This window comes from Bos mutus, chromosome X, assembly GCF_027580195.1.
Source record: "Bos mutus isolate GX-2022 chromosome X, NWIPB_WYAK_1.1, whole genome shotgun sequence".
NCBI lineage: Eukaryota > Metazoa > Chordata > Mammalia > Artiodactyla > Bovidae > Bos > Bos mutus.
Window position 1 is genome coordinate 87,244,802 of NC_091646.1, and position 17,335 is coordinate 87,262,136.

The window sequence follows — 17,335 nt, forward strand, 5'->3', positions numbered from 1 at the left end:
TACAATTATACAGTGGAAGTGAGAAATAGATTCAAGGGACTAGATCTGATAGACAGAGTGCCTAATGAACTATGGACAGAAGTACATAATATTGTACAGGAGGCAGTGATCAAAACCATCCCTGAGAAAAAGAAGTTCAAAAAGGCAAAATGGTTGCTGAGGAGGCCTTACAAATAGCTGAGAAAAGAAGGAAGTGAAAGGCAAAGGAGAAAAGGAAAGATATGCCCATCTGAATGCAGAGTTCCAAAGAATAGCGAGGAGAGAAAAGAAAGCCTTCCTCAGCAATCAGTGCAAAGAAATAGAGGAAAACAATAGAATGGGAAAGACTAGAAATCTCTTCAAGAAAAGTAGAGATACAAAGGGAACATTTCATGCAAAGATGGGCACAATAAAGGAGAGAAATGGTATGGACCTAACAGAAGCAGAAGATATTAAGAAGAGGTGGCAAGAATACACAGAAGAACTATACAAAAAAGATCTTCATGATCCAGATAATCATGACGGTGTGATCACTCACCTAGAGCCAGACATCCTGGAATGTGAAGTCAAGTGGGCCTTAGGAAGGATGGCTATGAACAAAGCTAGTGGAAGTGATGGAATTTCCAGTTGAACTATTTAAAATCCTAAAAGATGATGCTGTGAAAGTGTTGCACTCAATATGCCAGCAAATTTGGAAAACTCAGCAGCGGCCACAGGACTGGAAAAGGTCAGTTTTCATTTCAGTCCCAAAGAAAGGCAATGCCAAAGAATGCTCAAACTACTGCACAATTGCACTCATCTCACAGGCTAACAAAGTAATGCTCATAATTCTCCAAGCCAAGCTTCAACAGTATGTGAACCATGAAATTCCAGATGTTCAAGCTGGTTTTAGAAAGCACAGAGGAACCAGAGATCAAATGGCCAACATCTGTTGGATCATCAAGAAAGCAAGAGAGTTCCAGAAAAACATCTATTTCTGTTTTATCAATTACTCCAAAACCTTTGACTATGTATATCACAACAAACTGTAGAAAATTCTATGTGAAAATTCTGAAAGAGATGGGAATACCAGACCACCTGACCTGCCTCCTGGGAAATCTGTATGCAGGTTAAGAAGCAACAGTTAGAACTGGACATGGAACAACAGACTGGTTCCAAATAGGAAAAGGAGTATGTCAAGGCTATATATTGTCACCCTGCTTATTGAACTTATATGCAGAGTACATCATATGAAGTGCCAGGCTGGATGAAGCACAAGCTGGAATCAAGATTGCTGGGAGGAATATCAGTAACCTCAGATATGCAGATGACACCATCTTTATGGCAGAAAGGGAAGAGGAGCTAAAGAGCCTCTTGATGAGAGTGAAAGAAGAGAGTGAAAAAGCTGGCTTAAAACTCAACATTCAAAAAACTAAGATCATGGCCTCTGGTCCCATCACTCCATGGCAAATAGATGGAGAAACAGTAGAAACAGTGACAGACATTATTCTGGGCAGCTCCAAAATCACTGCAGATGGTGACTGCAGCCATGAAATTAAAAGACACTTTCTCCTTGGAAGAAAAGCTATTACCAACCTAGACAGCATATTCAAAAGCAGAGACATTACTTTGCCAACAAAGGTCCATCTAGTCAAAACTATGATTTTTCCAGTGGTCATGTATGGATGTGAGAGTTGGACTGTCAAGAAAGCTGAGTACCGAAGAATTAATGCTTTTGAACTGTGGTGTTGGAGAAGACTCTTGAGAGTCCCTTGGACTGCAAGGAGATCCAACTAGCCCATCCTAAAGGAAATCAATCCTGAATATTCATTGGAAGGACTGATGCTGAAGCTGAAACTCTAATACTTTGGCTCCCTGATGCAAAGAACTGGCTCATTTGAAAAAGACCCTGATGCTGGGAAAGATTGAAGGTGGGAGGAGAAGGGGATGACAGAGGATGAGATGGTTGGATGGCATCACCGACTTGATGGACATGAGTTTGAGCAAGCTCTAGGAGTTGGTGATGGAGTTTGAGCAAGCTCTAGGAGTTGGTGATGGACAGGGAAGCCTGGCGTGCTGCAGTGCATGGGTTTGCAACGCGTCAGACATGACTGAGCAACTGAACTGATACTCCAATAAAAGCAAAATTAAAAAAAGAAGGCAGGTTAACAAATTAGTCTTGGTTAAGTTGCCATGACTTGAAACTAAAAGTTGAAGCTATGGTTGTGGATTAAAACAGATATTTCAAAGGAGCCCAAATGTCTTTTCTCTTGCAAATCTGCTTTGGTCTATTCTCTCCTCTTTCTTCTGCCTCCACTTGGAGTCAATATCTCATTCTTAACCATTGCCCCATAACTGGGTACATTGGTCTTGAGTGAGTCTCTCCCTCTTATCCAATGTGGATTCCATACTGCTGCTAGGGTTGGCTTTAATTTAAAAAGAAGGAAAAAGCTTTGTGGAAAATTGGAGGCAGTCAGGATGTCCAATAGCAGGAAAATTATGGAAGCACTTTGGTTTACCCACGTGGAGAAGTATTTATTGTGTAGCCATTGAAGGCTGAGCTACGGAAGAGTTCTTCGTGACCTGGGGAACGGCCATCATACGGCACTGGGTGACAGAAGTGGTGTGGCTTATGCCACCTCAACCAAGTAACCTGAGCTCCAGGGCTTCTTAGCTTTTCTAAAGCTTTTACTGGGACTTCCCTGGCAGTCCAGTGGTTAATACTCTGCCCTTTCAATACAGGCAGCTCTGGGTTCCCAGGCATAGTTGTGACTTTCCACCTCTGCTTTTGAAACCCCACCCCAGAACCACATGTCTGGATGGACTTCTTTGAATGCAGCTCCTTCTGGCTTTCTCAGGCCTTGAGATCTTTCTTCTTGGATCCCTTAAACTCCTGCATGCTGGCAGTGACCCTTTCAGCTCATGTTAGCTGGCCACTTGGAATGGTCTGTTTTGGGTGTGTGCAATATACCTCTTCATGTTAATGGCTTCTGACATTTGTACCCCTCAATCATCAGGGCTATAACACCCCAAATCTGGAGCTTACCAAGCATCTCTTAATGTGCTGGACAGGAATGGATGGATCAGGAGTTCACATTGAAGGAAGAGGAGCAGGGCACAGCCTGAGGGACAGGATATCACAGGGAGAGGACATTCATCATTGGCAGTAAGCAGTGCCCCTTGCACCGTGTCATGTTGGAGCTTCCCAAGGGACTAGGCCTAGGTGTCTAAGGGAAAATGCAGAGACTGGTGGAGGTTGTGGTCCTCTGTCTAGAGGGTTTCAGGAAGAGCCTGGAGCAGGGATCCTGGGCTCTGCTTTGTGCCTCTGAACAAAGACACCCTGGAGACAGATGGGCCCTCTCCCCACCTTTCAGCTGAAGATGTAGCACCGCATGGTTAGGAAAGTGAGAACTTAGGAGCCAGGAGGAGTAGCTGGGGCTTGGGTTGGCAAGTGTCAGCACAGAAGCCATGAGAAGATGTAGAGTGAAAGGTAAGAAGAAGGAAATTCACAGGATGCAAGTGGAGTCTCAAGGACCCTCAAACTGCCAGGAAGGGAAATAGTAGTTCTGGGATTCAGATGAATTTTGAGGGTTTGGAGTGTGACTGGTATTCCTCACTGTAATGAACTTGTTTCTTCCTTTGGGGGCATGACCCAATGTAAGTTACATGTGGAACAAACCCTAAATCGAGGATGATCTTCCCATTTTTTTTTTTTTTTTCTATTCAAGGCCCATCCCTTCCCAAAGATGAAGAGGAATGACATCTGCTTTGCCCTCTCCATTTCTCCCAGAGGTGTTTACTTTTGAGGAAAATGTGTGCCCCTGGACTTCCCTGGTGGCACAGTGGATAAAAATCTGCCTGCCAGTGCAGGGAACATGGGTTCAATCCTTGGTCCAGAAAGATTCCACATGCCTCTGAGCAACTAGATCCATGCACCACAGCTACTAAGCCCATGCTCTAGAGCCTGAAAGTTGCAACTACTGAAACTCAATGCACCTAGAGCCTGTGCTCTGCAACAAGAGAAGCCAGTACGATAAGAAGCCCGTGCACCGAAACTAGAGAAAGCCAGCACACGAAGACCCAGTGAAGCAAAAAATAAATAAATTGTTTTTAAAAGAATCTTGTGTCCCTTACAGCAGGTGGGATTCTTCTATTACACTAATTGAATGAGATTATTTCTTTTTCCTTTTTTAAAATTATCTTGAGATGGTATTTATTTACTTGGCTGTGTCGGGTCTTAGTTGCAGCATGTGGGTTCTATTGCTGCAGCACATGGGCTCCCTAGTTGTGGTGTGTGGGCTCAGTTTCCCTGTGGTTTATGGGATCTTATTTCCCTGGCCAGGGATGAACCTGAATCCCCCGCACAGCAAGGCAGATCCTTAACCACAGGACCACCAGGTAAATTCCCAGTGAGATTGTTTCTGTGCATTGAAATTCAGAAAGCAGATCAGATGACTCCAGGATAGGGGAATGGGAGGGCTGTGGCCCAACCTTAACTGAGTTAGAATGGCAGTCGCTAGGAGCCAGGTGCATGGAAACCCACTCTCTTTCTCCTGGCTCCAGGTTGCACCACAGGGACTCAGGGCCCCATGACCTCAAAGAAGTCAAATCATCCTCTATTCTGCTTATAGAGTGAGTGGCATTGTCCCTTATATGAAACTCATGATTTGTTTTTTTTACATGGACAATGAGCTCCTTGACCATGAGGTGAAGAATTAGTCTCATGTCACTGGCCTTTAGTCTTCTTCCCTCCAAAAGGTAATGGGTTGTCTATCTTTGGTTTTCACAGTAATTCAAAGCAAAGACATTCATTCATTTCACATCTTACAAATCAAGCATTCTTGACTCTGAAATGATTTTCTGGGTTCAGTGTCTCAGAACCATAATAATTGAGTTGGCAATATGAAAAGTCATTTACAATGAAAGTATGATGAGGCGCCTCTTCATTTTACACTAGAAATGTCTTCTATAAATCCAGCTTATTAAAATAATGAGTCTTTCATAATACCCATGCAATTTTCAAAAGAGGTCATAAAATTGCTATAAAATATTAAAAGTCTGTTCTCTGTTGATGAGAATGATGAAAATATTGATGTAGGCCCACTAAGATGCACCAAGCACATGCTTATCAAAAGTGATAGATGAGAATATTTTTTTCTTTTCCATTATAGCTTATTATAAGATATTAAATATCTTATACAGTAGGACTTTATTGTTTATCTGTTTTATATTTAGTTGTTTGTATCTGTCAATCCCAAACTCTAATTTATTCCTCCCAAACCCCTTTTCCCCTTTGGTAACTATAACTTTGTTTTCTATGTCTGTGAGTCTGTTTTTGCTTTGTAAATAAGTTCATTTGTATCATTTCATAGATTCTACACGTAAGTGACATCGTATGACATTCATCTCTCTCTGTCTAATTTCACTTAGTATAATCATCTTTAGGTCCAGATAGATGGTGATATTGAAGTATTTCTTCATACCATAAACAAGATAATATGCTTTTATTTCATTTTTTCTTAGTATTTTCTAGTTAGAAGAGACATCTTCCACCATTATGAGTGTGATATTCATACATCTTCACATACTTTATGGACTTCCCTGGTGGCTCAGATGGTAAAGAATCTGCCTGCAATGTGGGAGACCTGGGTTCAATCCCTTGGTTGGGAAGATCCCCTGGAGGCGGGCATGGCAACCCACTCGAGTATTCTTGCCTGGAGAATTCCATCGGACAGGGGAGCCTGGTGGGTTACAGATCATGGGGTTGCAAAGAGTCAGACACAACTGAGTGACATACATCTTCACATATTTTATAGTTATATATTTTTATTGAGATAATTAACATAACATAAAATTCACCTATTTAAAGTATATAATTCAGTAGTTTTCAGTGCACAGAGTTGCATAACCATTCTTACAATTTTAAAACATTTTTGTCATCCCCAAAGAAACCCTATTCTCATTAGGTCACTTTCCATTTCCCCTCAATTCATTCCCCTTGCCACCTTAACCAAATACTAATTTGCTTTCTATCTCTAAAGACTTGTCTATTCTAGATGTTTCATATAAATGGAATCATACAATATGTGATTTTTTTGTGAATTTCTTTCCCTTAACATAATGTTTTCAAGGTTCATTCATGTTGTGTTATGTTAACAGTACTGTGTTCTTTTTTTATGGCTGACTAAACAGTTCCACATTTTTTAATGTTCTTAGGCTCTGTATAAAACATTTTCATGACCATTCACTTATTCACTTATACATTCACTCCTCAACAAACATAAACATGCAAGGCATCACGTGGGTGCTTTGGGGAGTAATAATGGAATAAAATGGTTCTTAATGCTCAAAAGTTCACAAATTACTTGTGAGGGTAGGGATGTGAAAAGAGCTAATCAAAACGGCACCTGGAAGAGAACAAATGTGAAATAAAGGTGTAATCATTGTGCTACGAGAATGAAGAGAAAAGAGCAGTTACTTCTAGCTTCAGTACCGAGAGAGATTTATGAAAAACCTGGTAACTCACCCTGATCAATGGACATCACCACTGCAAGCAAGCTGCCCAAGCCTCCTTCATCATAGGAAGCCATCTTTTCAAAGACTGATCCAATTTCCTCCTTAAAGATGAACTTGATAATGGCCTCTGTTGCCATTTGATAGAGGAGAAGTAATCAAATTTCTGCTACAACAGAGCAGAAAAGGAGAGGATTTATGTGGCTATACTTTACAAAGCCCACAGTAACTTACAACTCTAAAGTATGTATTATGAGTGCTTTTATTTTTAAAAACCCTTGCATCATGAACATAAATGACTACGGAGGGACCATCTGGTGACTCTGAGGCACTTGTAAACCTGAGCTCTCTCACTTCCTCACTGTGTTCTCTGAAATTATCACCACTGTGGCATCCATGGAGCCCTTGGCTTTAAGGATCTTGTTCCGATAAAACCCGAATGGTGGGCGTAGGAGGCTGCTTTGATCTCAGAAGAGCTGCCTCACTGCCAGGCCTCTGGGAAGGGGTAGTCACTAACTTAGCCCGGTCATTTCTTCTCTCCCTTGCTGTCAGAATCATCCCCAAATTAGCACTTAGTCAGCACATACATGAAAGTTGATGCATTTTGGAGAGATGCTAGGAAGAGCTGCTCACTGGCCAGAATGATTAGGAGGGAATGGAATTAGGTCTGGAGTTGCCACATGAAGAAGCTTGATCCAGCAATAGCTGTTGTCCCTTCCTCAGCGCCGAAGAATTGATACTCTTAAACTGTGGTATTGGAGAAGACTCTTGAGAGTCCCTTGGACTGCAAGGAGATCCAACCAGTCCATTCTAAAGGAGATCAGTCCTGGGTGTTCTTTGGAAGGAATGATGCTAAAGCTGAAACTCCAGTACTTTGGCCACCTCATGCGAAGAGTTGACTCATTGGAAAAGACTCTGATGCTGGGAGGGATTGGGGGCAGGAGGAGAAGGGGACGACAGAGGATGAGATGGCTGGATGGCATCACCAACTCAATGGATGTGAGTTTGGGTGAACTCGGGGAGATGGTGATGGACAGGGAAGCCTGGTGCGCTGCAGTTCATGGGGTCGCAAAGAGTCGGACATGGCTGAGAGACTGAACTGAACTGAACTTCCTCAGGCAGACAGAGTCACCCACTAGTGTTTTAAAATGTTCTTTGCAGCAACTTGGGTGGACCTAGAGAATATCATACTAAGTGAAGTAAGCCAAATCAGATCAGATCAGATCAGTCGCTCAGTCGTGTCCTCCTCTTTGCGACCCCATGAATCGCAGCACGCCAGGCCTCCCTGTCCATCACCAACTCCCGGAGTTCACTCAGACTCACGTCCATCGAGTCAGTGATGCCATCCAGCCATCTCATCCTCTGTCGTCCCCTTCTCCTCTTGCCCCTAATCCCTCCCAGCATCAGAGTCTTTTCCAATGAGTCAACTCTCCGCATGAGGTGGCCAAAGTACTGGAGTTTATCATACTAAGTGAAGTAAGCCAGATAGAGAAAGGCAAATATCATATGATGTCATTTATATGCAGAATCTAAAAAAATGATACAAATTAACTTATATACAAAGCAGAAATAGACTCACAGACATAGAAAACAAACTTATGGTTACCAATCGGAAGGGGGGACGGATAAATTAGGAGGTTAGGATTAACATACACACAGTACTATACATAAAATAGATAAACAACAAGGACCTACTGTATAGCACGGGGAACTCTACTGAATATTTTGTAATAATTTGTAAGGGAAAAGAATCTGAAAAAGAATATTTATATGTATAACTGAATCACTTTGCTGTACACTTGAAACTAATTCAACATTGTAAACTGACATACCTCAATTTTTAAAAATTATGGAAAAAAACAGTTCCCACAAATTATTGGACACTACAACCTCCAAGGTGGAGTCTCTCCCCTCCCCTTGAATGTGAGTTGGCCCATGACGACTCATATCCAATGGATAGAATGTGGAGAAAGTGACCTTGGGTGACTGTTGATGGTAGGTCATAAAAGGTAATATAGCTTCTGCCAGGTTGTTGCTCTCTCGAGACTCTTGCCTTGGGATACCAAACCCATCACATAAGAATTCTGGCTGCCAGAGGCCTCCATGCTAGAGTGACTACACAGAGGTGGAGAGAGATGCCCAAGGAGCAACAGCTGTGTCAACCCACAGCTGTGTGAGTCTCCTCAGCCTCAACCTCCAGACGTGTGAGTGGGTGAGCTTTGGATGGATCCCGGCCCCAGTCTTTGCGCCACCCTTGTTCATGCCAAATGGAGCTGGCCTTTGAGTCACCTCAGCTGACACGGAGCAGAACAGGGACCAGTCGTCCCTTCTGAGCCCTGCTTAGATTGCAAATTTGTAAGCAAGATAAATGTTGCTATTTTAAACGACTAAGTTTTGGGGTGATTTATTACACAGCTGAGGAACTGGAATACCTACTTAATTCTGTCATACAATCTGTTTTATTTTTCCCTGAATCCACCAATCTGACTTGTTTAGCCAGATGTAAGCAGAGCCAGACTTGTTATTTTTGGATACGAAATTTTCAGTTTAGGTCTTCATTTCTGGGACATGTCGGCCATAGTCATTTCAACTGACCCTCATTTAGGAGCAGAGAAGGGGCTGATTTTTTTCTCCTCTTTTTATTATCTATGGGAAGGATCTTTTCTCAATTCAGTGGCAATTTTGGTTGTTGTGGGCTTTCTTTTCCCACAAGGAAATGTTTTCATCACTTTCCTGAATTTGGCACCGCTCTCTGTTCATTTTGAAATCACAGCACTTAATAGTGATTTATTTACAGAAAAAGTCATCTCTATATAATTTTCTCTCTCCATGACAGGAAGCTGATGGGTCAGTGTATATTTTAATGCTATTTTTTATGCATATTCATTTGCTGATTTAAGGTGGGGGGTGGGGTATGTTCTATGTTTTTGACTTCTTGGAAATAAATATTCAGGCCATTACTCCAAAATAGTGGAGTGAGGACTCACAGACAACTGGATATTTAAAAATGGGAGGAAGAGAATGGAATCTAGAAAAAAGCTAATATGAAGAAAAGTAGTTAAGAAATATCTCAGTTCTTATAAAGTCATACTTTTGGTACCTCAATCACCTAGTATACATCTGTGAACCAAGACAAGTGAACCTAGGGAAGGAAATGACAAGTATGTAGAAATAGTTGTTGTTTTTGATGAGTGTTAAAAAGCTCTCATAATTTATTCATGGACGAGTTCCTCAGCTGTCTTTCAGAGGCTGTTTCTTCACAGAGAAGTAAATTTTAGCTTCTGAATTTGAAAATACTTTACACAATATTGTAACATTTTTGGTCATCTGATTTCCCACAGCATGGTGGATTAGAATTGGCAAATAAGCAAGGGAGGAAGTATTTAAGGGGAAAAGATGCTAGAGACAGGCACAGTGACTGTGGGGAATAACATCTGAGAACAGGAGACCAAAAACTGAGAAACAACCTCAGAAATCAGCACATGTTAGTCTGGTGCCCATGGTACATGGGCAAATAGCTCTATAGTCCTCAACAGTCCAGGAGAACATCAGTAATATGCAATCATTGATAACTTTTACTTGGTGACGAGTCAGGGTTAAATTTTGCTCAGGACACACTTTTTATAAAAGCAGGAACAATTGTTCCTGCCATATTATAAAGAAACTATAGAAAATTATCTAAAGGAACACACTTTAACACTTAAAGGGATAATGTTCAGTTACCTAGAAAAATCACGGATGTGGAAACGTTTTCTCATATATTGTTGAATCAGGACTTGCTGCATTATGAATATTCATCTGAAATGGCTGTGGAAGTCATGTTGATTAGTATGAGGGATCAAGGATTAGATTTGTGTCTCTAATGAGACTGGAGGGTTATCTATTCATTTCTTTTGCCCAGCGCCCTCCCTCCTTTCTTCTGATGCAAGACTCTGCTTTCTTCTGGGAGATGCTCCTTTAACCCTAGGGTCAAAGGGGAATTGTCATCTTCTGACAGACCCCACCTCCTCTACCACAGTGATTGGCTAGAGGTGGCACCTGACTAAACTGGCCTGATCCCTGGCCACAGTGAGGGGACTCAGGGATGAACTTGTGACCTAAGATGGGCCCGTGGCCTCCAGGAGTTTTTAATTAGAACAAAAAAAGAAAGAGGTCACTTTGAATGTATGTGGACCCCAAAGCTGCCAGGGCCTTGGTCTCAGCTTCTGGGCAAAAGCTGGGCGGAGAGAATGTCACAGATGCAGAGAGAAACATGGAGTACAGCTGCAGAGACGAACGCTGGTTCTGAGGAACTTCTTTCCAATGTATGAGGTCCCTGGAGCTGTCCTGATTTTGCCTCTGTGACTCTTGTTTGTTTAGCAAATCACTTGCTTCTCGGAGCTCCCCTCAGCCCTTTCAACAAATCCTCTTTGGCATAAGCAATTTCATTTGGCTTTCTGTCATCTGCAGCTCAGATTCCAGCCAAGCACAGGGAACTCTGGAAACCGTCTGAGGCCCTCTGAGCAGGTCACTGCAATACTGAGAGTCTGATGTTGATAACAAGAGGGGAAAAATGAGAAGAAGCCCCTGTTTGTGTAACTGATCGGGAGCTGGCATCTCTCAAGTCACGTGATTGAAAGGAAGAGCTGCTGCCTAGCCGAAGGAGGAAAAGATCTCCAGGGCTATATGTAATAGGAGTCCATGCAGCTATCTCCCTTATCAGATTTCCCTTTTCAGAGCAATTCAAGCCAAATGCTCAGCCTTACTCTGCCGCTGCGCTCCCTTAGCGCATGCACCATCCCAACTTACAGAGGCGAGCCTGGCGGGGAACTCACTGAGGACCCTTCCTCCAGTTCTAACTTTCTGAATCTGTGTGGCTACTGAAATCTCTCCTGTTGTCCACCACTGCCGTTTCCTCAGGACCAGGAGAGAGGAAAACGGTCCTCATTGCTAAAGGCAATGCTAGGATGACAAGTTCATAAACAGTGTAGAGAATAATAATGATAGCTAACACTTAGAGCCAGGCACTAAGTGATTGGCATGTATTATTTTATTTAATCCCTGCAAATCAATGATGTAATACTAATATAATTTCTGTTTTAGAGATAGGCAGAGTGAGACTTAGCAAGATTAAGAATCTTGCAATAGGTAATGCTTTGAATACAATAGAGTCAGGTTTTAAACTCAGGCACTCTGAATCTAGAATCCTCTCTCCTTCAGTTCAGTTCAGTTCAGTTGCTCAGCCGTGTCCGACTCTTTGCGACCCCATGAATTGCAGCACGCCAGGCCTCCCTGTCCATCACCAACTCCCGGAGTTCACTCAAACTCACATCCATAGCGTCGGTGATGCCATCCAGCCATCTCATCCTCTGTTGTCCCCTTCTCCTCCTGCTCCCAGTCCCTCCCAGCATCAGAGTCTTTTCCAATGAGTCAACTCTTCGCATGAGGTGGCCAAAGTACTGGAGTTTCAGCTTTAGCATCATTCCTTCCAAAGAACACTCAGGGCTGATCTCCTTTAGAATGGACTGGTTGGAACTCCTTGCAGTCCAAGGGACTGTCAAGAGTCTTCTCCAACACCACAGTTCAAAAGCATCAATTCTTCAGTGCTCAGCTTTCCTCTCTCCTTAACACTGTGCTATTAATACATTGCCTTCCAGACGTGGGACACTGGCTGGGGCACTTAGGTGACGTGGCTTCATCTGTTTGGCTTCCTGGTGTCATCACTGTTGTCCCTATAAGTGGATGAGACAGATTTGGGGAGGTGAGGTCTACCACTCTGCACTCTGTGGGAAATCCCCATCATTTTACTGCTTTCAAGTCAGAACTCTTAACCTAGTCTTATGTCCCTCATACATCACTGGAGCCCTTAACCTCAAGAATGGCTAACTCTGGGTGGAAACTATGAGCGGCAACCACTCTATGGATGTAATAAAAACAGAAACAATAGCAGCAGACCCTGATATAACACTCTCTGTGTGAGGTATTTTACATATGCTAATTGACTGATGCCTTGCAACAACCCTATAGGATAGTTACTATTATTATCTCCATTTTGCACAGGAAGAAACTAAGGAAAAGAAAAGTTAAATGATTTACTTGAGTTACACAGATAGTAATTAGTGAAACTTGAGATTCAAAATTTATGCATTCTGGCTTCATAGTCTACTGTTTCAGCTTCCATGTCATATTGCTTCCCTGTCTATCTGTCTATCTACCCATCTATCAAATACCTAACACACACATACCACTGAATTTGGTTTGCTAATTTTTTTTGTAGTTAGAGGTTTGAATACCAGTCTTTGTAAGTGTGATTGGCCTATACTTTTTCTACACTCTCTTTTTTGTTATTGATATCAAGACTGTATTAACTTCATGAATTTAACTAGATAGCTTTCTCAAGCTTGCTAATTGTATTGCCTAAGTCTCCTATAGTTTCCTACTGGTGTTTTATAGTCTTAATTTATTAATTTCTAATAAGCCTGTTAAAATTCTCTTTTAGAGTTGTGCTTTACATATTCCAAAATAATATCAGTATAAAAAAGTATGTAAAGCAAATCCCAAAATTAAATATGAAGTGAAATAGATGAACCTTTAGAGTATATCAAATCAGTAGCATTACCCACAGAGAAAAGATTTATTTTAAATGACTTGAGCACAATACTGTACATTCTTGGTAGAATATATCATAAAGACATAAAAGGCTACAAAGACATCTTAAACTTTCCTCAGTCATTTTATTTTCAGAAGTAATACTGACATTGCAATTTTGAAACTATTTTTATCTACTGTAGGGAAAAGCAAAATATGTAAGTATGTTCATTTTATTAAGAATCAAGAATTTCAGTCAAGCAGAGGAACAAATATAAAAATCAAAGGCATTAAGAAATCACTTGAGGTCCAATTTGAATTAAAAACATAGAATGTTATTACAGTAAAATATAATTTCTACATGTTTACACCAGGGTTGGCAAACTTTTTCTGTAAATGGCTAGATAGTAAACAGTTCAGGCTTTGCAGGTCATATTGTTTCTATTGCAAGTATTCAACTCTGTTCTTAGTGTGTGAAAGTAGCCACAGACAATGTGTAAACAAATGAGCATGACTAAGTTCCAGGAAAATTTTATTTACAAAAACAGGCAGTGGTTTAAGGTCCATAGTTTGCTGTTTTCTGACCCCTGGTCTAGACTCCATGCCTGTGCACCCAACAGCAATGAGAACATTTAGCACCTACATTTTGGTTTCTGAATTCTATTTCCCACTAAAAGGAATCAAGGCTTCTTGGAGAGATAGCTGACTCCAGACCTAAGGCAGAAAATGTTTAAGATAAGCCTGGGTTGCCTTCTGGCAGAGAGCAAAACAAAAATAAGAAACCTCTAAGATCGGCATCATACTGAAGGTGTTCCCACTGGCCAATTTGACTGAGCAATTTGAGCATCAAATAATGATAATGGCTGGGAGGTGGAGATGTTGAATAATATCCCCCCAAATGAGAAGGAACTTTGAAAAATGAAGCAAGCTACTCCATAAAGTACAATTATGAAGTTTATTGTGGGTAACTTACATACAGGCAGGACTGGGCAGATGATCATCCAGAGGCATTCACAGCTGCACTCCGCACTGCAGAAAGGGGTACAGGAGAATTTAAATGGGCCAAAGCTAAAAATAGAATCTGACTACTAGGGAGAAACACATCTGCATGGATGGAAACTAGAGGGGTTCTCCCTGGGGTGGGAGGTGTCTCATGACCATTAACCATCTGTTTCAGCAAAAGGCACTCTTCCACTTTTCAGATCAGATGAAGGCAAGAGTAGAAGTTGACAGGGAACTTCTCTGGCTTGAGTGCATTCCTTCTGAGTAAGCTAAAGCTCAGTTATGTGGAAAGGGGAAGGGGTAAAGACTGCAGGCTGGTATCAAAATGGAACTGACAAAATGGAATCAGTGTAATTCAGCCGCACATTAATGATGATGATGATAAATATAATTGATTATAAATAAGTAAGGGCTCCCCTGGTGGCTCAGCTGGTAGAGAATTTGCCTGCAATGTGGGAGACCTGGGTTTGATTCCTGGGTCAGGAAGATCCCCTGGAGAAGGACAAAATTCATACATTTATATTGATAATAAAAACAAGAAAGAGAAAGAAAAACCATTCATTTGCCAGCATTAAAAATGACTTTTTTGGGGGGCCATGCCCCTTGGCTTGTGGGATCTTACTTCTCCCACCAGGGATCAAACCTGCCTGATGATGATCTTTGCATTAACTTTTTCTCCAAAGATTTGTAATTCGAAAAAAAGTTAAGTATTTCTCTTATTTTAAGTGAACAGAGAAGCTTCTTAAGAATTACAACTGATAAATATAATGGATGATCAAATTATAAAGTCACCATTGTGCAAATGGTAGTGACACAATTGATTCAGAAAGAGGTTATCAATGGATGGCAAAACCATTAAATATCAAGCTGTTGATAAATAGGTTTGTTGCATGGTGCCAAATTGTTACCTCAGAGATAATTTGCTTGTTATAAAGGGAAAAGTGTACCTTTGCAATGGAGAAATCTGGTGGTTGTCATTTTAAGTCAGGAATCAAATTTAATGACACTAAGAGCGTGGCAGTCTGATATTTTGTACTCCTTGTATGACACAGTATGAAGTAAACAGCATATGAAATATTATTGTCTTTCAACCTTTTGCATGGGAGTGTCTAGGAGAATAAGTTAAATGATACCACAAGGAAACAGTCAAATCCAGAAAGATGGAAGACATTCTACAGGGCTACAAATTGATCTTCCCTCTTCAAAGTCATTGAAATGCAAATTTAAAAGACATGGAGACAGTTTTAGGTTAAAAAACAACAACAAAGAAATTACAAAAAAATGCATTTCATTAACTTTGGATCATTTTTTGAAATAAAAGTAGCTGTATAAAACACATTTGGACAATTGAGGAGATTTGAATATGGATTACATAGTAGATATTTTAAAGGAAATATCATTACTTTTCTTAGGTGTGAAATGGCATTGTGGTGATATAAGAAAATATCCTTATTCTTGGGAGATACATGTTCAAAAACATCAGGAGTGTGATATCATGATACTTGATAGAAAAGACTATTAGGTCAAAATAAATTTTTTTTCTTTCTTAAAATCTTTACTTTAGAGACAGGACATAAGTCTTACAGACACACATGGAAAAGCAATACATGATCATAGTTGAAACTGAAGACAATCTAGTCAGAAAGTTTTTATACCTGTCAACTAATGCTGAAGCTGAGTATGACATGCTGCAGTGCTCAAAGGAATGGTAATTAGTATTCCTCTCCTTCTTCCTCTCCCTCTACCTCAACAGAATCCACACCAACCTCCTCACAATCCTTCTCAAGGGCAACCATGTCCTCCTGGGCCTCAGAAAACTCTCCTTCCTCCATGCCCTCACCCACGTACCAGTGAACAAAGGCACGCTTGGCATACATCAGGTCAAACTTGTGGTCCAGGCGAGCCCAGGCCTCAGCAATGGCTGTGGTGTTGCTCAGCATGGACACAGCTCACTGTACTTTGGCCAGGACTCTGCCAAGTACCACAGTGGGAGGCTGGTAATTACTGCCAACCTTGAAGCCAGTGGGGCACAAACTGGATGCTGTGCTTGGTCTTGATGGTGGCAATGACAGCATTGACATCTTTGAGAATCACATTGCCATGGTACAACAGGCAGAAGGCCATGTATTTACCATGGTGAGGGTCACATTTCATCATCCGGCTGGTTGGCTCAAAGCAAGCATTGGTGATCTCTGCTACAGAAAAGCTGTTCATGGTAGGTTTTCTCAGCAGAGATAACAGGGGCATATGTGGCCAGAGGGAAGTGGATGCGGGGATAGGGCACCAGGTTGGTCTGGAACTCTGTCAGATCCACATTCAGGGCTTCATCAAACCTCAGGGAAGCAGTGATGAAGGACCCTATCTGGCTAATAAGGTAGTTAAGATTCATGTAGGTTGGGTGCTCAATGTCAAGATTTCTACAACAGATGTCATAGATGGCCTCATTGTCTACCATGAAGGCACAATCAGAGTGCTCCAGGGTGGGGTGTGGTGAGGATGTTGTAGGGCTCAAATACAGCTGTGGAAACCTGGGGGGCTGGGTAAATGGATAACTCCAGCTTGGACTTCTTGCCATAATCGACAGAGACGTTCCATCAGCAGGGAGGTGAACCTAGAACCAGTTCCCCCACCAAAGCTGTGGAAAACCAAGAAGCCCTGAAGACCTGTGCCCTAGTCAGCCAGTTTCCGAATTTGGTCCAAGAAGAGGTCAATGATCTCCTTGCCAATGGTGCAGTGACCTTGGGCATAGTTATTGGCAGCATCTTCTTTGCCTGTGATGAGCTGCTCAGGGTGGAAGAGCTGGCGGTAGGTGCCAGTGAGAATCTCATCAATGACTGTGGGTTCCATGTCTACAAATATTGCCCTAAGCACATGCTTGCCAGCACCTGTCTCACTGAAGAAGGTTTTGAAGGAGTCTCCTCCCCCAATATTGTCACTTGGCATCTGGCCATGAGGCTGTAGAGCTCCTAGAAAGCATTGCCAATCTGGACACCATCCTGGCCAATGTGGATGGAGATGCACACACGCATGGTGGTTACGGGTCAGCAGGCGCAGGAAACAGGAGTAGACATAGGTCCCGGTTATTGTTCCTGATAAGCTAAGAGGTAAGTAACACACTAGCATGGCAAAATTTTAACTCACATCTAGTTGGTAGATATATCAGTTCAGTTCAGTTCAGTTCAGTTGCTCAGTCGTGTCCAACTCTTTGTAACCCCATGGACTACAGCACACCAGGCTTCCCTGTCCATCATGAACTCCTAGAGCTTGCTCAAACTCATGTCCATTGAATCGGTGA

The 17,335-nt window shown here is 41.8% G+C and overlaps 1 pseudogene; it reads right to left on the minus strand.

Annotated features, from left to right (window-relative positions):
• Positions 1–15,752: 15,752 nt before the first annotated feature.
• Positions 15,753–17,069, minus strand: LOC102273872 (tubulin alpha-1B chain pseudogene; annotated as a pseudogene).
• Positions 17,070–17,335: the final 266 nt, after the last annotated feature.